This window comes from Oncorhynchus tshawytscha, linkage group LG25 (genome assembly GCF_018296145.1).
Source record: "Oncorhynchus tshawytscha isolate Ot180627B linkage group LG25, Otsh_v2.0, whole genome shotgun sequence".
Taxonomy (NCBI): Eukaryota; Metazoa; Chordata; class Actinopteri; order Salmoniformes; family Salmonidae; genus Oncorhynchus; species Oncorhynchus tshawytscha.
Window position 1 is genome coordinate 31,393,870 of NC_056453.1, and position 24,176 is coordinate 31,418,045.

Consider the following 24,176-nt stretch of genomic DNA (forward strand, 5'->3'; position numbering starts at 1 on the left):
GCTTTTATTTATTACATCACATTCCCAGTGGGTCAGAAGTTTACATACACTCAATTAGTATTTGGTAGCAATGCCTTTAAATTGTTGAACTTGGGTCAAACATTTTGGGTAGACTTCCACAAGCTTCCCACAATAAGTTGGGTGAATTTTGGCCCATTCCTCCTGACAGAGCTGGTGTAACTGAGTCAGGTTTGTAGGCCTCCTTGCTCGCAGACACTTTTTCAGTTCTGCCCACACATTTTTTATAGGGTTGAGGTCAGGGCTTTGTGATGGCCACTCCAATACCTCGACTTTGTTGTCCTTATGCCATTTTGCCACAGCTTTGGAAGTATGCCTGGGGTCATTGTCCATTTGGAAGACCCATTCGTGACAAGATTTAACATCTTGACTGATGTCTTGAGATGTTGCTTCAATATATCCACATATTTTCCTGCCTCATGATGCCATCCATTTTGTGAAGTGCACCAATTTCTTCTGCAGCAAAGCACCCTGATAACATGATGCTGCCACCCCTGTGCTTCACAGTTGGGATGGTGTTCTTCAGCTTGCAAGCCTCCCCCTGTTTCCTCGAAACATAACGATGGTCATTATGACCAAACGGTTCTATTTTTGTTTCATCAGACCAGAGGACATTTCTCTAAAACCCCAGCCTGGCTTTTTTCATGGCGGTTTTGGAGCAGTGGCTTCTTCCTTTCTGAGCGGCCTTTCAGGTTATGTCAATATAGGACTCATTTTACTGTGGATATAGATACTTTTGTACCTGTTTCCTCCAGCATCTTCACAAGGTCCTTTGCTGTTGTTCTGGGATTGATTTGCACTTTTCACACCAAAGTACGTTCATCTCTAGGAGACAGAACGCGTCTCCTTCCTGAGCGGTATGACGGCTGCATGGTCCCATGGTGTTTATACTTGCGTACTGTTGTTTGTACAGGTGAACGTGGTACCTTCAGGCATTTGGAAATTGCTCCTTCTTGAAACTTTCTCTCTCTCTTTCTCTACACTTGGCTTCTTGCCTTCTTTTCCGGGCTTCAGACAGCCACACCCTGACCATATCTAACCCTCAACCTGCTGTTCCCTTTGACTATCTACACACGTCTTATGCATCTGCTTTATCATTCATTCACATTTTTCTACATCTAAACATCCATCAAATTCGTACATAAACGTCTGACCCACTGGAATTGTGATACAGTGAATTATAAGTTAAATAATGTCTAAACAATTGTTGGACAAATGACTTGTGTCATGCACAAAGTAGATGTCCTAACCGATTTGCTAAAACTATAGTTTGTTATCGAGAACATTGTGGAGTGTTTGAAAAACAAGTTTTAACGACTCCAACCTAAGTGTATGTAAACTTCCGAATTCAACTGTATATATACATATTAAATGAGAGTGTTCTGACGAATTTGATAATACCTGTAAATCCCATTCAAAAGAGTAGGGGACATGAATATACATATTGACATAAAGCAGAAAGGGGTTACTTTAAAAAAGTGCTAGAGGTAGGGGAGGAAGGAAGAGAGAGAGGGAAAGAGCGAGAGCGGTGAGAGAGAAAGAAAGAAAGAGAGATCTAAAAGATGTAGAATCCTGCTGGGAGAGGACAGGAGAGGTGATGGTGTGATGTGGAGGAGGAGAGGAGTTTGTATTTTTAGAGGATTCCCCCGGAGGCAGGAGGGAGGGGAACATACTGTGTACTGTGTCTGAACATTAGGGTGGCTTTGAGGGGACCGGCAGGGTGCGTCCCAAATTGCAATCTATTACCTTTATAGTGCACTACTTTTTACCTGGGCCCTGGGCAAATGTAGTGCACTAAATAGGGAAGAGGGTGCCATTTGGGATGCAGGCATGCACTACAGCGATCACTGCAGGCTCACAGTGAGACAGAGACCTCTACTCTTCCCTAACAATCAAATCTGACACCTGATATCTGCAGGGGCTTCCTTATGTACAGCAGACCCAGGGAGGGGCGAGCGAGGGAGGGGGGGTTGAGTGTTTTACTGGAACCTCTCAGCTAGGGGTGAGACATGGGGGAAGGAACGGCGAGAGGGAGGGAGGAAGAGAAGGAGGGAGAGGAGGGAAAGAAGGGGGAGAAAGAGAGATAGAGGTTCAGAGGTTAAAGATGGAATCCGCAGTAGTGAAAAACAGCGCCATAGACTGGGTGGTAAACATTGGCTAGCTGGCTAACATTAGCTAAGCTAGGGGTTAGGGTTAGGAGTTGGGATAAGGTTAGGGTTAAGTTTAGGAGTTAGGTTAAAGGGTTATGGTTAAGGTTAGCTAAAAGGATTAGAGTTAGGGTTAGCTAAAAGAGTTCAGGTTAGGGTTAGGGGAAAGGTTAGTTGATATGCTAAGAAGTTGCAAAGTAGTTCAAAAGTAGTAAGTAGTTGAAAAGTTGCTATTTAGCTAAATCCCTGAAGTTAACCTTGATGAGATTCGAACTTGCAACTTTTGGATTGCTAGATGTTCGCGTTATACGCCCACCCTACTTTCATTTTTTCCTTAAGTACCCACTCACTTATGTAACCATATCAAACGTAACATATCATACTAATTTGACCTTTCTCGGATTTACATTTACTATGTTACGTCTGGTCTATGAGATCAGGCTGAGTATAGTGATGCAGGTCTTTAGATGTTGTCGACATGAAATTGTGTTCCAAACTTTATCCACAAAGTTATATTCCATTTTATTGAGAGTCAAGCGATACCACTATTCACAGAAGAGGCAGACAGCGCGGTCTTCTGGTCAGGCTCCGTAGACGGGCACATCGCTCACCGCTCCCAGGTATACTACTCACCAATGTCCAGTCTCTTGACAAGGTAGACGAAATCCAAGCAAGGGCTGCCTTACAGAGAGACATCAGAGATTGTAACATTCTCTGTTTCACGGAAACATGGCTCACTCGAGATACGTTATCAGATACGTTATCAGAGTCAGTACAGCCACCTGGCCATCGCGCCGACAGAAACAAACATCTCTCTGGTAAGAAGAAGGGCGGAGGTGTATGCCTTATGATTAACGAGTCGTGGTGTGATCATAACAACATACAGGAATTCAAGTCCATTTGTTCACCTGACCTAGAATTCCTTACAATAAAATGCTGACCGCATTCTCTACCAAGAGAATTTTCTTCAATTATAATCACAGTCATGTATATCACCCCCAGGCAGACACCTCGACAGCCCTGAAATAACTTAATTTGACTCTATGTAAACTGGAAACCACATATTCTGAGGCTGCATTTATCGTAGCTGGGGATTTTAACAAGGCTAATCTGAAAACAAGGCTCCCTAAATTTTATCAGCATATCGAATGTGCGACCCAGGCTGGCAAAATTCTGGATCATTGTTACTCCAACTTCCGCAAAGCATATAAAGCCCTCCCTCGCCCTCCTTTCGGCAAATCTGACCACGACTCCATTTTGTTGCTCTTAGCCTATAGACAGAAACTTAAACAGGAAACGCCCGTGCTCATGTCTGTTCAATGCTGGTCCGACCAATCTGATTCCACGCCTCAAGATTGCTTCGATCACGTGGACTGGGATATGTTCCGGATAGCGTCGGACAACAACATTGATGAATACATTAATTCTGTGAGCGAGTTTATTAGCAAGTGCTTCGGTGATGTTGTACCCAGCCACTATTAAAACCTTCCCCAACCAGAAACCATGGATTGATGGCAGCATTCGCGCAAAACTGAAAGCACGAACCACTACTTTTAATCATGGCAAGGCGACCGTGAACATGACCGAATACAAACAGTGCAGCTATTCCCTCCGCAAGGCAATCAAACAAGCTAAGCGTCAGTGTAGAGACAAAGTAGAGTCGCAATTCAATGGCTCAGACACGAGAGGTATGTGGCAGGGTCTACAGTCAATCACGGACTACAAAAAGAAAACCAGCCCCGTCGCAGACCCCGATGTCTTGCTCCCAGACAAACTAAACAACTTCCTTGCTCGCTTTGAGGACAATACAGTGCCACCGACACGGCCCGCTACCAAAACCAGCAAGCTCCCCTTCACCGCAGCCAATGTGAGTAAAACATTTCAACGTGTTAACCCTCGCAAGGCCCAGACAGTATTCCAAGCTGCGTCCTCAGAGCATGCGCAGACCAGCTGGCGGGTGTGTCTAAGGACATATTCAATCAATCCCTATCCCAGTCTGCTGTTCCCACATGCTTCAAGAGGGCCACCATTGTTTCTGTTCCCAAGAAAGCTAAGGTAACTGAGCTAAACGACTTTCGCCCCGTAGCACTCACTTCCATCATCATGAAGTGCTTTGAGAGACTAGTCAAGGATCAAATCACCTCCACCCTACCTGACACCCTAGACCCACTCCAATTTTCTTACCGCCCCAATAGGTCCACAGACGACGCAATCGCAATCACCCTGCACATTGCCCTAACCCATCTGGACAAGAAGAATACCTATGTAAGAATGCTGTTCATCAAACTCGTCATTAAACTCGAGACCCTGGGTCTCAACCCCGCACGGGTGCAACTGGGTCCTGTACTTTCTGATGGGACGCGCCAATGTGGTGAAGGTAGGAAACAACATCTCCATCTCGCTGATCCTCAACACTGGGGCCTCACAAGGATGCGTTCTCAGCCCTCTCCTGTACTCCCTGTTCACCCATGACTGTGTGGCCACGCACGCCTCCAACTCAATTATCAAGTTTGCAGACGACACTACAGTGGTAGGCTTGATTACCAACGTGGTAGACAGCATTCGCTGGTAGGCTTGATTACCAGACGGCCTAGGTGAGGGCCCTCGGAGTGTGATGTCAGGAAAATAATCTCACACTCAACGTCAACAAAACAATGGAGATGATCATGGACTTCAGGAAACAGCAGAGGGAGGACCGCCCTATCCACATCGACGGGACAGTAGTGGAGAAGGTGGAAAGTTTTAAGTTCCTCGGCATATACATCCCAGACAAACTGAAATGGTCCACCCACACAGACAGCGTGGTGAAGAAGGTGCAACAGCGCCTCTTCAACCTCAGGAGGCTGAAGAAATTTGGCTTGTCACCAAAAACACTCACAAACCTTTACAGATGCACAATCGAGAGTATCCTGTCGGGCTGTGTCACCGCCTGGTATGGCAACTGCTCCGCCCACAACCGTAAGGCTCTCCAGAGGGTAGTGAAGTCTGCACAACACATCACCAGGGGAAAACTACCTGCCCTCCAGGACACCTACACCACCCGATGTCACAGGACGCCAAAAAGATCATCAAGGACAACAACCATGTCACGACTCCCACCGAAATTGGCTCACCTGTCTGTTCGGGCGGCGCTCGGCAGTCGTCATCGCCGGTCTACTAACCGCCACTGATCCCTTTTTCCTTTTCGTTTCATTTTGTCTTATTGGTTGCACCGGTTCCCTGTTTCGTTTCTTGATTTATGTCTATTTAAGCCTGTTAGGTCCGACTAGGTTTGTGCAGGATTGTTACTCTGTTGGTTGTGGATGTGATTTTCGTGTTTGTTTTCTCGGGACTGTTTGGTCCTGTGTTTGGGCTGGTTTGTTTTATGCGCCCTGTATTTTGGCGTGACTATTTTAAATGGCGATTTACCGAACCCTTTGCTCTCTGCGCCTGACTCCAACCCACCACTCCTAGTAAACTCTGACAAACAACCCGAGCAACTGCTTGTTCACCCCGTTATCATCCAGAAGGCGAGGTCAGTACAGGTGCATCAAAGCTGGGACAGAGAGACTGAAAAACAGCTTCTATCTCAAGGCCATCAGACTGTTAAACAGCCATCACTAACATTGAGTGGCTGCTGCAAACATACTCATTCAAATCTCTAGCCACTTTAACAATTAAAATGGGATGTAATAAATGTATCACTAGTCACTTTAAACAATGCCACTTTATATAATGTTTACATACCCTACATTACTCATGTCATATGTATATACTGTACTCTATATCATCTACTGCATCTTGCCTATGCTGTTCAGCCATCGCTCATCCATATATTTATATGTACATATTCTTTTTAGTTCCTTTACATTTGTGTGTATAAGGTAGTTGTTGTGAAATTGTTAGACTACTTGTTAGATATTACTGCATGGTCGGAACTAGAAGCACAAGCATTTCGCTACACTCACATTAACAACTGCTAACCATGTGTATGTGACCAATACAATTTAATTTGAATTTGATTTGATTTGCATAAATTATATACATGAATTTACTCTGGATTCAACATACATTTCAGTTAACTGCATTGTTGTGTTCCACACTCCCTCCATCTTGGGTCAATATCAGTTATGTTTAAGTTCCAATAATTTATATTTTTTCTCAGATATTGTCAGTTTGTGTCACACCCTGATCTGTTTCACCTGTCTTTGTGATTGTCTCCACCCCCCTGCAGGGGTTGCCCATCTTACCCATTATCCCCTGTGTATTTATACCTGTGTTTTTTGTTTGTCTGTTGCCAGTTCGTCTTGTTCGTCAAGCCAACCAGCGTTTTTTGTGTCAGCTCCTGCTTTTCCCCAGTCTCTCTTTTCTCGTCCTCCAGGTTTTTGACCCTTGCCTGCCCTGTCCCGGGGACCCAACCGCCTGACCACTCTGCCTGCCCCTGGCCCTGAGCCTTCCTGCCGTCCTGTACTTTTGCCCCACCTCTGGATTACTGACCTCTGCCTGACCTGACCCTGAGCCTGCCTGCCCCCCTGTCCCTTTGCCCCTGTTGCTGTAATAAACATTGTTACTTCGACACGGTCTGCATCTGGGTCTTACCTTGATTCTTGATAGATGGATAGGCTCTCTGTAATGTTCTATATATCTTACCTATCATATGAGCATCTTTTTCTGACAGAAATAGGATTCCTTCAACATTGTTATGACGTCCAAAATCTTTCAGGTCAAAATTTCGTGGTACAAAACTTTTCAGTTGCATTTATTTGAAAATGTCTACATTGGTCAGTCCACAATTGCTTTTTAATTCTGTCATGGAAATAATTGTGTTTCCTATTACCATCTCGAGGTTTCTATGCCTTTTGCTTTCCATGTCGCCAATTAACTGTATCTGTGAATTCCGAAAAGCTATTCCAGGATTGTTACATATGGGTGTGTTTTTAGTGAGTGAAATTGGTTCTTATAGAATCCGTTACATTTTATTCCATATTGTTATAGTGTTCTTAACTATGAAGTTGTTCATGTTCTTAGCTCCATCCTTTGAAGTCTCAAGCTATTTCTCGTTATTTGTCAATAACTGCTGGTGTCCGATGTTTAATAATGAAGAAGTCTTGAATTTTTGCTCGCCTGAGGTAGAATACCTCATGTTAAGCTGTAGACCACACTATCTACCAAGAGAGTTCGTATTGGTAGCCGTTGATTTTCCACCACAAAACAATGTTTTTCTAGCACAGACTGGAATATGTTCTGGTATTCATCCAATGGCATTGAGGAGTATACCACCTCAGTCACCGGCTTCACCAACAAGTGCATCAACGACGTCGTCCCCACAGTGACCGTACGTACATATCCCAACCAGAAGCCATTAATTACAAGCAACATCCACACCGAGCTAAAGGCTAGAGCTGCCGCTTTCAAGGAGTGGGACACTAATCCGGACACTTATAACAAATCCCGCTATGCCCTCAGACAGGCAAAGAGTCAATACAGGACTAAGATTGAATCGTACTACACCGGCTCTAACGCTCGTCGGATGTGGCAGGGATTGAAAACTATTACCGACTACAAAAGAAAACCCAGCCGTGAGCTGTCCAGTGACGCGACCTTACCAGACGAGCTAAATGTCTTTTATGCTCGCTTCGAAGTAAGCAACACTGAAGCTTGCATGAGAGCATCAGCTGTTCCGGACAACTGTGTGATAACGCTCTCCGTAGCCGATGTGAGCAAGACCTTTAAACAGGTCAACATTCACAAAGCTGCGGGGCCAGAAGGATTACCAGAACATGTACTCAAAGTATGGCCAACTGGCAAGTGTCTTCACTACATCTTTCAAACAGAGCACCATAGTCCATGTGCCTAAGAAAACAATGGTAACATGCCTAAATTATTACCTCCCCGTAGCACTCACGTCAGTAGCCATGAAGTGCTTTGAAAGGTTGGTTGTGGCTCACATCAACACCATAATGCCGGAAACCTTAGACCCACTCCAATTCGCATACCGCCCCAACAGATGACGCAATCTCAATAGCACTCCACACTCCACAAGGACCCTGGGACTAAACATCTCCCTCTGCAACTTGATCCTGACTGGCTGCCCCCAGGTGGTAAGAGTAGGCAACAACACATCTGCAACACTGATCCACAACACTGGACCCCTCAGGGGTGCGTGCTTAGTCCCCTCCTGTACTCCCTGTTCACCCATGACTGCGTGGCCAAGCACAACTCCAACACCATAATTAAGCTTGCTGATGACAACGATAGACAGCTGCCTCTGATTGAGAACCACACCCGGCCAAACACACAGAAATAGAAAACATAGAACACAAAAACATAGAATGCCCACCCCAACTCACGCCCTGACCAAACCAAAATAGAGACATAAAAAGGATCTCTAAGGTCAGGGCGTGACAGCAGTCTTATGGCTTGGCGGTAGAAGCTGTTAAGGAGCCTTTTGGTCCTAGAATTGGTGCTCTGGTACCACTTGCCGTGCGGTGGTGAGAAAACAGTCTATGACTGGAGTCTTTGACCATATTTTGGGTCTTCCTCTGACACCGCCTAGTGTATAGATCCTGGATGCCAGGAAGTTTGGCCCCAGTAATATACTGGGCCATACGCACTACCCTCTGTAGTCCCTTATGGTCAGATGCCGAGCAGTTAACATACCAGGCGGTGATGACTCGGCACCGTTACCCTCTGTATATAGTATCCTTATTGTTGTGTAATTTTCTTATGTTAATTCTTTTTTTTAAACTTGAGTTTATTTAGTAAGTATTTTCTTAACTCTATTTCTTGAACTGAATTATTGGCTAAGGGCTTATAATTAACTATTTCACTGTAAGATTGTACTCGGCACATATGACAAATAAAATGTTTGTTTTATTTGAAAACAATTCATCTGTCTCATGTAACTATACAAAAGTAACATATCACACTAATTTGAGTGTCCTGGATTTACATTTACTATGTTATGTCTAATCTATGAGACCAAGCTGAGTAAAAGATTATGGGGATGAGCAATCGCATCTTCAATATGTACCCATTGTTCCTCTTTAGTGCATTTACTATATGTCATAAGCAGTGCTTGACTTGAAAGAAGTGCAGGAGCTGTCCTTTTCCAAGTCGGGCCATTAGACTATGTTCACCAAAATTCACAAATTACATTATGTTATAGAGACTTCGGATTATTCACTGTTAAGGGTTTATACACATTTCCTAGCCGTTGTGCCCTTGATCAAGGCACTTAACCCCCCACAAAGTAGAACTGTACTGTTAGTAACATGTTGTCAACATGTGGTCAATCCTCCATCTGGAGAACTCCTGGGTGTGCAGGCTTTTGATCCAGTCCTGTTGAGCAGCTGATGTTTAAGCTACAATGTGGTTAGACCAGGGTTTGAACAAAAGCCTGCAAGCAGTAGCTATCCTGGAAGATGGTTGACACCCTTGATATAAAATATTGTAACATTACAACCAGATACTTTTACACTTTATAAAATGATTCCCTCATTCAATGCATCAGGGATCAAATGGATAAGGTAGGCTACTTTAAACGCACAGCAAGTTATTTGTAATTTAGGCTATTAGAATATTTTTTGCTTTGTCGCAATTACAGTACATGGCAAATTTTTAATAGAGGGGAAAGGTGACAACCACATGAATGCTTAGTTAGCTATAGTTAACTAGCGAGATAACTGCTACACATTATGTTTTAAATTGGCCATATAGTTAGTCTATTGTCTGTCATTATTTTATACCTGCTGCTGAAATGTCCTGCTTTCTATCCTTGGGCAAAGGCCCACTCACAATGTCACACACCCAGCACAAACAGACATGCACTGAAAGGTCATTCCTATAATTGCTGATATGTAGATTTTTAAGTGATTGATCATATTCAAAGTGTGCCTTCATGAATTACATTAACAACAATTATGAAATAAATGTCCATGACTTTTCATGACCTTATACAAACCTTCATTGGACAACTTGGAACAGCGCATCGTGTGCAGTCAAGTTGGCACATTTTCAATCTGTGCAATCTCGAACAGCCTACTGTCATTAACAAACCGGCATCAGGAAATGAATGCCCACTCCCCATTGCTATTCAATACAGATCCCACCTTAATTCCTATTTGATCAACCTTTTTTTGCCTCAGAGCAGGCAGGGACTTGGGGTTTAAGATGTCAATGAGAGAAGTGAAAAATTCTTACTTAGTTGTTGATTTTCTCGAAATCTAAAGGTACAGCCTAGATTCAAGCGAGTGTCTTAAGTAGTTGAACATGTTATTACTCCAACCTCGTGAAAGTGACAAACTGATACGTTAACATTTTTGTCAAATACAACTTTATATTGAAGGAGTGCCTTTGATTTGACGGCCTGTACATGCGAAGTTCAGCGTGAGACGACTGTTACATGCTAGACCATACCGGTCGCTCTCATGTGTGCGTCTGCGTGGGCCATCACACACATGTAAATGTTGTCCACCCACACCAGACGCGATCAAGACACACAGGTTAAAATATTGTAAGGACCGACGCCGGGGATGAGAAGCATTTACGGGGAGTCAAACATTTAATAGGAACAGATAGATAACAGTACAGAAACATCGTCAGCACACGGGTATACAAGGACATATGAACATGAATGCAAAAGCAGGGAACAGAGTGGGGAACCAGACAGATATAGGGAAGGTAATGACAGAGGTGATTGAGTCCAGGTGAGTACAATCATCGCTGATGTGTGTGACAGGGGGGAAGACATGATGATGGCAGGAGTGTGCAATGCTGGGGAGCCTGGCGCCCTCGAGCGCCAGGGGGAAGAGGGGGGGAGCAGGCATGACAAATATCAAAACAAACTCTGAACCAACTATATTAACTTGGGGACAGTTTAAAAAAGCATTAAACATTTATGGAAATGTTGCTTGCTAGCTTACTTTTGCTAGTTCATTTGTCCTGGGATAAAAACTTTGAGTTGAAATTTTACTTGAAATGCACAAGGTTCTCTACTCCGACAATTAATCCACAGATAAAAGTGTAAACCAACTTTGTTTCTAGTAATCTCTCCTTCTTCAGGTTTATTCTTCTTCTTTGGACTTTATGTGGAGGTTAGCAACCAACTTTAAGGTGCATTACCACTACCAACTGGACTGGAGTATGGACCTCAGTTCATCTTTCAATCACAAACGCTGGTATATGCTCCTAAAAACCAATGACAAGATGGGAGAGGCGGGTCTTGCAGTGCGTCAAGCATCACAAATAGAACCAAGTTATATTTTAGCTCCTGCCTACGCAGATGCTCATTGACATGCGCAAGCAGTGTGGGTGCAATGATTGAATAACATGTATGTGTACATTTATTTTGCAAAACTCACGCACGTTACGTGAGCAATGTGGTCAGCATGTTAAAACCACCCTCAGATCTATGGACATATAAAACATTCCTATTTATTCTGAGTTGTATTTGCCCATATTAAGTCTGTTATGGCCAAGTATACTTTTTCAAAAAATATCTGCGGTAGGGTAATTGGAATTACTGAAAATAAATGTTTAAACTTTGGGAGCCATGCCATTCTGAAAAGGCAGCAGCTACTCTTCCTGAGGTCCAGCAACATTAATGCAGTTATGTACAATAAAAAATATTACATGACATTACATTTCCTAACACTTTTCACAACAAATTAAGTGTGTGGCCTCAGGCCACTACTCTACTAACACATATCTACAATACACACTTGTGTAGAGTGCATGTGTTATCACGTGTAGAGTGCATTCAGAAAGTTTTCAGACCCCTAGACTTTTTCCATATTTTGTTACGTTACAGCCTTTCCTCATCAGTCTACACACAATGTCCATAATGACAAAGCCAATACAGGTTTTTAGAAATGTTTGCAAATTTACAAAAATACTGAAATACATTATTTACATAAGTATCATGCCCTTTGCTATGAGACTTGAAATTGAGCTCAGGTGCATCCTGTTTCCATTGATCATCCTTGAGATGTTTCTACAACTTGATTAGAGTCCACCTGTGGTAGATTCAATTGATTGGCCATGATTTGGAAAGGCACACACCTGTCTATATAAGGTCCCACAGTTGACAGTGCATGTCAGACCAAAAAGGAATGGTCCATAGAGCCCCGAGACAGGATTGTGTCGAAGCACAGATCTATAGAAGGGTATCAAAACATTTCTGCATCATTGAAGGTCCCCAATAACACAGCTGCCTCCATCATTCTTAAATGGAAGAAGTTTGGAACCACCAAGACACGAGCTGGCCGCCCGGCCAAACTGAGCAATCGGGGAAGAAGGGCCTTGGTCAGGGAGGTGACCAAGAACCCAATGGTCACTCTGACAGTACTTAGAGCTCCACTGTGGAGATGGAAGAACCTTCCAGAAGGACAGCCATCTCTACAGCTCTCCACCAATCTGGCCTTTATGGCAGAGACGGAAGCCACTACTGAGTAAAAGGCACATGACAGCCCACTTGGAATTTGCCAAAAGGTACCTTAAGGACTCTCAGACCATGAGAAACAAGATTCTCTGTCCCAATGAAACCAAGATTAAATTATTTGGCCTGAATGCCAAGCGTCACATCTGGAGGAAACCTGACACCATCCCTACAGTGAAGAATGGTGGTGGCGGTATCATGCGATGGGGATGTTTTTCAACAACAGGGACTGAGAGACTAGTCAGGTTTGAAGGAAAGAACAGAGCAAAGTACAGCGAGATCCTTGATGAAATCCTGCTCCAAAGTGCTCATGACCTCAAACTTGGGCGAAGGTTCATCTTCCAACAGAACAATGACTCCAAGCATACAGCCAAGACAACAAAGGAGTGGCTTTGGGACAAGTCTCCGAATGTCCTTGAGTGGCCCGATCGAACATCTCTGGAGAGACCTGAAAATAGCTGTGCAACAACACTCCCATCCAACCTGTCAGAGCTTCAGAAGATCTGTACTGTAGACAAGAATGGGAGAAACTCATACTTCAAATATTGCTGTCCCAAGCTTGTAGCGTCATACCCAATAAGACGTGAGGCTGCAATTGCTGCCAAATGTGCTTCAACAAAGTACTGAGTAAAGGGTCTGGGAAAAAAACAATTTAATCCATTTTAAAATAAGGCTGTAACATAACAAAATGTGGGAAAAGTAAAGGGGTCTGAATACATTCATAAAGCATTGTATGCGTATGCGTGTGTCTGTGCATGTGTTTGTGTTTCTTCACAGTCCCCGCTGTTCCATCTGTTTTTTAAAATATGATTCTACTGCTTGCATCAGTTAGCAAAGACTCTTTGTTTAGTGTTGCAGTGATTTCACTCACTGTAGTAGCTGACGTGTATAGTGTTGAGACATCTGCATACATAGATACACTGGCTTTACTCAAGGCCAATGCCATGTCATTAGTAAAGATTGAAAAAAAGAAAGGGTCCTAGACAGCTGCCCTGGGGAATTCCTGATTCTACCTGAAGTCTAACAAAACAGCTCCCACAATATTTTTATCATAATTTTCTCTCAGCCAATTATCAGTTATTTGTGTAAGTGCTGTGCTTTTTGAAAGTCCCTCCCTATAAGTATCCTGAATGTCTGTTGTTAATTTGTTTACAGTAAAATGGCATTGTATCTGGTCCAAAATTGTTTTTCAAAAAGTTTACTAAGGGTTGAAAACCGGCTTATTTGTCGGCTCTTTAAAGGCTCTTTTATTATTGCATAGCGGAATTACTTTTGCTTCCCTCCAGGCCTGAGGGCACACACTTACTTGCAGACTTGGATTGAAGATATGGCAAAAAGAAGTGGGAATATTGTCTGCTATTATTGTCAGTAATTTCCATCCAAGTTGTCAGAACCCGGTGGCTTGTCATTGTTGATAGAAAACAATAATTTTTTCACCTCTTTCACACCCACTTTATGGAATTGTGAAAGTGAGTTTGCCTTTTGCCCAATATTTCATTTAAGGTGCTCCAAAGATTTTACGATCATTATTTATGTCATGTATCTTTGTTTCATAGTATAGTTTCTTCTTCTTTATTTTATTCAGTTTAGTCACATAATTTCTCCATTTGCAGTGCGTTAGCCAATGGTTGTACAGCCAGACTTATTTGCCATTCCTTTTGCCTCATCCCTCTCAACCATACAATTGTCCAATTCCTCATGAATCCATGGGGAGTTAAATGTTTTTACAGTCCTTTTCTTAATGGATGCATGCTTATTAGTAACTGGAATAAGCTATTTTATTTGTCAAGTGCAAAGTCTGGTTAATCATTACACACCACAGACCAACAAATATTTGTTACATCAACAACATAGGAATCACTACAGAACGTATTCTATGACCTCTTATACACTATATTAGGGCCAGCCTTTGGAACTTTGGTTTTCCTAGATATGGCTATGATATTGTGATCACTACATCAGATGGATTTGGATACTGCTTTAAAGGACATTTCTGCAGCATTAGTAAGACGTGATCAATACATGTTGCTGATTTCATTCCTGTGCTGTTTGTAACTACCCTGGTAGGTTGACTTATAATCTGAACCAGGTTGCAGGCACTAGTTACAGTTTGAAGCCTTTTTTTGAGTGGGCAGCTTGATGAGAGCCATTCAATATTTAAATAATCCAGAAACTATAGCTCACAAACATTTCACACATATTATCCAGATACTGACTGTTAGCATGTGGTGGTCTATAGCAGTTTACCACCAGAATGGGCTTTAGGTGAGGCAAATTAGCCTGTAGCCATATTACTTCAAAAGTATGAGATCCTTTCTTTACATGAATGTGGATCTGAATATAAATAGCAACACCTGCAACTTTGGCATTTCTGTCTTTTTGTAGATGTTATAACCATGTATTGGAACCATTTTATCATCAAAGGTACTATCTAAGTGAGTTTCAGAGATAGTCAGAATGTGAATATCAACAAACTAGCAAATTATTAACTAGCAAATTATTAATTTCATGAACCTTGTTTCTTAAGATACATATGTTGATGTGGGATACTTATCACTTTTCAGGGATGCTTGAAAGTTTACATTGCTTTACTGGGAAGCTTAGCAGAAGTAGACATTGTCATTTTATTTATGTTAGTGCATGTTGAGCTGCACACAGTGGAAATCCTACTAGGTCACTCTGCCTCAGTGCTAACAGTGCAACTATGATTCCTAGTCACATGATTACTGTTTTACAAAAGCTGGAGGATCAGCACAGGATCAGAATCAGCATCAGCACAGGCATTCAGGGCAGTTGACAGGGACAAACAGTTGAAGTTGGAAGTTTACATACACTTAGGATGGAGTCATTAAAACTTGTCTTTCAAACACTCCACAAATCTCTTGTAAACAAACTATAGTTTTGGCAAGTCGGTTAGGACATCTACTTTGTGCATGAAGCAAATAATAAAAAATAAAAAATGTTTACAGACAGATTATTTCACTTATAATTCACTGTATCACAATTCCAGTGGGTCAGAAGTTTACATACACTAAGTTGACCGTGCCTTAAACAGCTTGGAAAATTCCAGAAAATGATGTCATGTCTTTAGAAGCTTCCGATAGGCTAATTGACATCATTTGAGTCAATTGGAGGTGTACCTGTGGATGTATTTCAAGACCACCTTCAAACTCATTGCCTCTTTGCTTGACATCATGGGGAAATCTAAATAAATCAGCCAAGACCTCAGGAAAACAATTGCAGACCTCCACAAGTCTGGTTCATCATTTGGAGCAATTTCCAAACACCTGAAGGTACCACGTTTATCTGTACAAACAATAGTATGCAAGTATAAACACCATGGGACCACGCAGCCATCATACCGCTCAGGAAGAAGATGCGCTCTGTCTTCTAGAGATGAATGTACTTTGGTGCGAAACGTGCAAATCAATCCAAGAACAGCAGCAAAGGACCTTGTGAAGATGCTGGAGGAAACAGGTACAAAAGTATCTATATCCACAGTAAAACGAGTCCTATATTGACATAACCTGAAAGGCCGCTCAGCAAGGAAGAAGCCACTGCTCCATATCCACCATAAAAAGCCAGACTACGGTTTGCAACTGCACATGGGGACAAAGATCGTACTTTTTGGAGAAATGTCCCTGGTCTGATGAAACAAAAATAGAACTGTTTGGTCATAATGACCATCGTTATGTTTGGAGGAAACAGGGGGTGGCTTGCAAGCCGAAGAACACCATCCCACCATCATGTTTTGGGGGTGCTTTGCTGCAGGAGGGACTGATGCACTTCACAATATACATGGCATCATGAGGCAGGAAAATATGTGGATATATTGAAGCAACATCTCAAGACATCAGTTAAGTTAAAGCTTGGTCACAAATGGGTCTTCCAAATGGACAATGACCCCAAGCATACTTCAAAAGTTGTGGCAAAGTGGCTTAAGGACAACAAAGTCAAGGTATTGGAATGGCCATCACAATGCCCTGACCTCAATCCCTTAGAAAGGTTGTGGGCAGAACTGAAAAAGTGTGTGCGAGCAAGGAGGCCTCAAATTTGACTCAGTTACACCAGCTCTCTCAGGAGGAATGGGCCAAAATTCACCCAACTTATTGTGGGAAGCTTGTGGAAGGCTACCCGAAACATTTGACCCAAGATCAACAATTTAAAGGCAATGCTACCAAATACTAATTGAGTGTATGTAAACTTCTGACCTACTGGGAATGTGATGAATCCTGAAATAAACCTGGAATAAATCATTCTCTCTACTATTATTCTGACATTTCACATTCTTAAAATAAAGTGGTAATCCTAACTGACCTAAACAGGGAATATTTATTTGGATTAAATGTCAGGAATTGTGAAAAACTGAGTTTAAATGTATTTGGCTAAGGTGTATGTAAACTTCCAACTTCAACTGTACATTTGGTTACTTACATTGGGTCTTCTAATGCCCCTGGTAAGGATCAACTGAGCTAGGGTTGGGTAATGTATAAGTCGTTGTCTCAACACAGCCTCATAATGATGTGAAAGGATCCAGGAACCCAAATTATTTTGGTGGATCCCATCCTCCTTATTAAAACCTCTTGATACTACCCATCCCGTATCCGGGAGCGTAATCATCGCCTGGAACTAATTAGCATAACGCAGCAGGACATAAATATCCCTAGAAAATATTCCTATTCATGAAAATCACAAATGAAATATATTGAGACACAGCTTAGCCTTTTGTTAATCACCCTGTCGTCTCAGATTTTCTAAATATGCTTTACAGCCAACGCTAGACAAACATTTGTGTAAGTTTATAATAGCCTAGCATAGCATTATGCCTTGCTAGCAGCAAGCAACCTTGTCACGGAAATCAGAAAAGCAATCAAATGAAATCGTTTACCTTTGATGAACTTCGGATGTTTTCACTCAAGAGACTCCCAGGTAGATAGCCAAAGTTCAATTTTCCCAAAATATTATTTTTGTAGGCGAAACAGCTCCGTTTGTTCTTCACGTTTGGCTGAGAAATCGTCCGGAAATTGCGGTCACCTCAACGGCGAATTTTTTTCCAAATTAGCTCCATAATATTGACAGAAACATGACCAACGTTGTTTAGAATCCATCCTCAAGGTGTTTTTCTAATATCTATTCGATAATATATCCGTCGGGACAATTCCTTTTTCTCTAGGACCGATTGGAGTAATGGCTACCTCTGTACTTTACACAAGAATCTCTCTCGGAGCCACCATGTGACCACTTATGCAATGTGCCCCCATACGGCAATTTTTCAACAGAAATCAGTAAAACTACGTCACAGTGCTGTAGACACCTTGGGGAATACGTAGAAAGCGTAAGCTCGTTGATGGTACATTCACAGCCATATAGGGAGTCATTGGAACGCAGCGCTTTCAAAATCTGGGGCACTTCCAGATTGGATTTTTCTCAGGCTTTCGCTTGCAACATCAGTTCTGTTGTACTCACAGACAATATCTTTGCAGTTTTGGAAACGTTAGAGTGTTTTCTATCGAAAGCTGTCAATTATATGCATATTCTAGCATCTTTTCCTGACAAAATATCCCGTTTAAAACGGGAACGTTTTTTTTATTCCAAAAATGACAATACTGCCCCTAGAGTTCCAAGAGGTTTTAAACAAGCTTTGTTTCAAGAAGGTATCAAAGTTGTCAATAAATGTTACACCCACAGAGCTGCAATTGTCTCGTAGTTATGGAGGGATACAAGTCTGCTGAAACGTTCAATGCCATGATTTAAGGAGGGCAGAGGGACAGATGTTAAGGGGCATGTGTTGGTGTCAAGCAGAGACCCAATCTTCATCTGTTCTAAGCTGCCCTTCATAATGTCATTGAATCCCACAACGACTACGAGAGACTCAATTTCCTGGTGCCTGTTTAAAATGTTTGGGAGCATCTTATTGATGTCCTGTACTTGTGCTTCTGGATAGCACAACGTTTTGCTCCAGGGACTGAGACATTTCTCACCATTATGTCAATCTGCTCTGAACCTCTCGCAGACACTCCAGTCCGATTAGCAGCATGCCGCTGCCTATGTTTTCCACAACTTGTGACATTTGACCAACGCTGATTGGAACAATCCTCTTGCTGTTCTCCATCTACTCCACTACAAGATGGAGGAGAAGCAGATGGAGATGACTTCCTTGGCAGGCAAGTTCCAGGTAGCGCAGGCCCTTTGGATAGAGACATATCACAAGGTGGGGATACATCCATCTGTGACCAGCTACAGGAGTTGGGAACGGGAACGTTCCAATTGGCATTTTTCCCATAAGTTTGCGCATAATTGAAATTTGCTTGGTAAGGATAGCCACGTCATTCCTGTAATTCTCCGCAAGCGAACAATTGCCATATTGGAATTCCGGATTGTCAATATTGCTCCGGAGAAGAGCATAACAAACACTGCTTCTACAGAGCTGGAAATATTTGTTAGCTATTCTAGGTGAAAGCGGGAGCCATTGTCACCTTACTAGCTAGCAATTCTTGGGTAGCGGAATTACTTTTGCTTCCCTTCTGGCCTGAGGCATACACTTTCTTGTAGGCGTAGCTTGAAGATATGGCAAATAGGAGTGGCAATATCGTCCTCTATTATCCTCAGTAATTTTCCATCCCAAGTTGTCAGACCCAGGTGACTTCTCATTGTTGATAGACAAAAATATATTTTTCACCTCTTAACACTCAATTCACAGAATAAAAAATTACAGTGCTTGTCTTTCATAATTTGGTCAGTTATACTTGGATGTGTAGTGTCAGTATTTGTTGCTGGCATGTTATGCATAAATTTGCTAATCTTACCAATTAAAAAAATAATTCAAGTAGTTGGCAATATTAGTGGCTTTGGTGATGAATGAGCCATCTGATTAAATTAATGATGGAGCTGAGTTTGTCATTTGCTCCTCATTACACACCACAGACCAGCAAATATTCTTTACATCATCGATATAGGAATCACTACAAAACTTTTTGCATAACTTCTTATACAGTATATTAGGCCCAAGCTTTGGAATTTTGTTGTTTGTTGCCAGTTATTAAGCATCGTAAGTATTTCATATTTGTTGTGGTCATCTTAAATGATTGCTGTAGACCTTGAATATTTTTTTTTCCTATTTACTTTTTTTTCCCCCCTATGTAAGAGAATGTGTTCATTATATTTCAGAGACCCCATACTGTACAATCACGATGAAGAAGTAAATCACTGTTTGGGGTAAGTTTCTCAAAAACAAGTGAAATAGCAAAAATGTGTCTGGACCTTTTTAAAACATGCGATTTACATGAACAATAAAGATTTGGTAGTAAAAAAAAGTGAATTTCTCCTGGATTCCAGCTTTAACGGCAAAGGAGGATGTATAGTGTATTCTGAAAGTATTCAGACCCCTTGACTTTTTCCACATTTTGTTACATTATAACCTTATTCTAACATTGATTACATGTATTGTTTCCCTCATCGATCTACACACAATACCCCATAATGACAAAGTAAAAACAGGTTTTTAGATTGATGAGGAACATTTTTTATTTCATGAATTTTAGAATGTGGCTGGAATGTAACAACATTTGGAAAAAGTCAAGGGGTCTGAATACTTTCCGAATGCACTGTATATTGAGTGCTTGATGGGGGGCAGAGGTAGAGACAGCGAGATGAGGAGAAAGACAAAATGATAGCTGTGAGGTTGGGATCCTGTGAGCGTGGGAATGTTACTCCCTCAGACAGGGTGTGTGTGTGTGTGTGTGTGTGTGTGTGTGTGTGTGTGTGTGTGTGTGTGTGTGTGTGTGTGTGTGTGTGTGTGTGTGTGTGTGTGTGTGTGTGTGTGTGTGTGTGTGCATGCCCTCAATGCCAGGGGCCTAGCTGTAGAGCTCTTATATAGCTACCTGCAGGATCTGTTGTTTCCTGTCAGAGAAAACATCCAGTAACTCTCTTCAATGTGCTAAAGCTCATCACAACAAAGCTACAGCATGTAGCTATTTTTGTCTCCATCATGGCCTGTTGTTCTGTCGTTTGTCCCGAAAGTTTTCCTTATATGAGTGTAGTTGTTATGCATAATGGAGTGTTCTATTCTTTCATTCTAGAAGTCAGGGTATTTCCATCGTGTTGACTCACTGGAAATACATGCTATGTATTTATTCCCTGTTCTTCATCAATAATAAAAATAAACCTTTTTTTTATTGTGTCTGCCAGCATTCTGGCTAAATCAATCTCAATATTGGTTCATAGAAGAAAAAAAATGGGTATTACACATTTCAGCCAGAAAATCATATTCTAGTTTTGTGTGTGGGCCTATTGTTTTACTTCCAAACATTACACACACAAAAATGACTAAATACTTCACTGATTAAAAGGGATACATTAAATGAATTGAGAGATTAAAAAGGGAATTGCGCTGTAGCGTAAAAACGCTATTTCTATCCTGGTAGGTTTTGAGACCATCTGTTCATGGAGTTCCTAATGCAATACTGAAGCTCCATGGAATGGCAGGCAGGCACAGAAAGTAGTGGGTGGGTTGAAATTAAAACACACACACACAGATGATGGAATGGAAGGAAGGCAGGCTAGGCACCCAAAGACAGTAATGGGTGGGTGGATTGTAGCAAAACACATTCAGAGAGATAATTTGGTTACAGTTCAGAAATAATTGCATCAACATTACCATAAGCTCTATTTCCACACTCTGCAACTATCAAACATTTGTATTATATAATTGTTTGATGTTTGTCATGTTTTATTTAAAAGTTAAATTTTGTGACAATTTCCCTCATTTGGAGAATTGTGAAATGTGAAAAGGAAGCACACACACAGCCTCACCTACAACCAAGCAACAAACGTAGGCCAATTCCTGTGATTTATTCTTAGGCCCGGAGCAATTTGCCCAGCCAGTGTACCTTAGCAAAGTTGTTCATAGAGAAATATGTTGACCTATAATCCATGAATTATCACATGGGGTCTAATGACGCATGCTCCATTTGTATGCTTTGTGTCATGCCTTACTAAAAAGTAATTATATGTATGAACACAGATGGCCATATATATTGATTGACCCTCAGGGTATGTAACTGTGTCTGAAATGTCACCCTATCACCTATACTTTTTATCAGGGTCCATAAGGTTCTGGTCAAAAGTAATGCACTATGTAGGGAGTAGGGTGAAATTCCAGATGCAGCTACATACCCTGAGGGTCAACCAATGTTGCTTTCCCCTGATGCTCAGTCATTGGTCAGGGATATAGCCCTGGGCTATCATCTTTAAACAAACTTGTTTCACCCTGATGGTCAGTCATTGGTCAGAGAAAAAGCCCTGGGCTATCATCTTTACCAAACCTTTTTCACCCTGATGGTCAGGGAGAGAAAGATAGCCTTATTGAAAATGACATTCTGTAAGGCATTATCAGTTCCTAAGATCTGTAAGGCATTATCAGTTCCTAAGGTCTGTAAAGCATAATCAGTTCCTAAATTCTCCCTCTTTCCTCTTTCTTGGGGGTCCCGGGTGGCGCAGCGGTCTAAGGCACTACATCTCAGTGCTAGTGGCATCACTAAAGACCTTTGTTTGATTCCAGGCTGTATCACAACTGGCAGTGATTGGGAATCCCATAGGGCAGTGCACAATTGGCCCAGCTTCGTTAGGGTTTGGACGAGGTAGGCGGTCATTGTAAATAAGAATTTGTTCTTAAATCAAATCAAATTTTATTTGTCACATACACATGGTTAGCAGATGTTAATGCGAGTGTAGCGAAATGCTTGTGCTTCTAGTTCCGACAATGCAGTAATAACCAACAAGTAATCTAACTAACAATTCCAAAACTACTGTCTTATACACAGTGTAAGGGGATAAAGAATATGTACATAAGGATATATGAATGAGTGATGGTACAGAGCAGCATAGGCAAGATACAGTAGCTGATATTGAGTACAGTATATACATATGAGATGACTATATAAACAAAGTGGCATAGTTAAAGTGGCTAGTGATACATGTATTACATAAGGATGCAGTCGATGATATAGAGTACAGTATATACGTATGCATATGAGATGAATAATGTAGGGTAAGTAACATTATATAAGGTAGCATTGTTTACATATTTACATAATTTCCCATCAATTCCCATTATTAAAGTGGCTGGAGTTGAGTCAGTGTCAGTGTCAGTGTGTTGGCAGCAGCCACTCAATGTTAGTGGTGGCTGTTTAACAGTCTGATGGCCTTGAGATAGAAGCTGTTTTTCAGTCTCTCGGCCCCAGCTTTGATGCACCTGTACTGACCTCGCCTTCTGGATGATAGCGGGGTGAACAGGCAGTGGCTCGGGTGGTTGATGTCCTTGATGATCTTTATGGCCTTCCTGTAACATCGGGTGGTGTAGGTGTCCTGGAGGGCAGGTAGTTTGCCCCCGGTTATGCGTTGTGCAGACCTCACTACCCTCTGGAGAGCCTTACGGTTGAGGGCGGAGCAGTTGCCGTACCAGGCGGTGATACAGCCCGCCAGGATGCTCTCGATTGTGCATCTGTAGAAGTTTGTGAGTGCTTTTGGTGACAAGCCGAATTTCTTCAGCCTCCTGAGGTTGAAGTGGCGCTGCTGCGCCTTCTTCACGATGCTGTCTGTGTGAGTGGACCAATTCAGTTTGTCTGTGATGTGTATGCCGAGGAACTTAAAACTTGCTACCCTCTCCACTACTGTTCCATCGATGTGGATAGGGGGGTGTTCCCTCTGCTGTTTCCTGAAGTCCACAATCATCACCACATTCCGAGGGCCTTCACCTCCTCCCTGTAGGCCGTCTCGTCGTTGTTGGTAATCAAGCCTACCACTGTTGTATCGTCCGCAAACTTGATGATTGAGTTGGAGGCGTGCGTGGCCACTCAGTCGTGGGTGAACAGGGAGTACAGGAGAGGGCTCAGAACGCACCCTTGTGGGGCCCCAGTGTTGAGGATCAGCGGGGAGGAGATGTTGTTGCCTACCCTCACCACCTGGGGCGGCCCGTCAGGAAGTCCAGTTCCCAGTTGCACAGGGCGGGGTCGAGACCCAGGGTCTCGAGCTTGATGACGAGCTTGGAGGGTACTATGGTGTTGAATGCCGAGCTGTAGTCGATGAACAGCATTCTCACATAGGTATTCCTCTTGTCCAGATGGGTTAGGGCAGTGTGCAGTGTGGTTGAGATTGCATCGTCTGTGGACCTATTTGGGCGGTAAGCAAATTGGAGTGGGTCTAGGGTGTCAGGTAGGGTGGAGGTGATATGGTCCTTGACTAGTCTCTCAAAGCACTTCATGATGACGGAAGTGAGTGCTAGTTTAGCTCAGTTACCTTAGCTTTCTTGGGAACAGGAACAATGGTGGCCCTCTTGAAGCATGTGGGAACAGCAGACTGGTATAGGGATTGATTGAATATGTCCGTAAACACACCGGCCAGCTGGTCTGCGCATGCTCTGAGGGTGCGGCTGGGGATGCCGTCTGGGCCTGCAGCCTTGCGAGGGTTAACACGTTTAAATGTCTTACTCACCTCGGCTGCAGTGAAGGAGAGACCGCATGTTTTCATTGCAGGCCATGTCAGTGGCACTGTTTTGTCCTCAAAGCGGGCAAAAAGTTATTTAGTCTGCCTGGGAG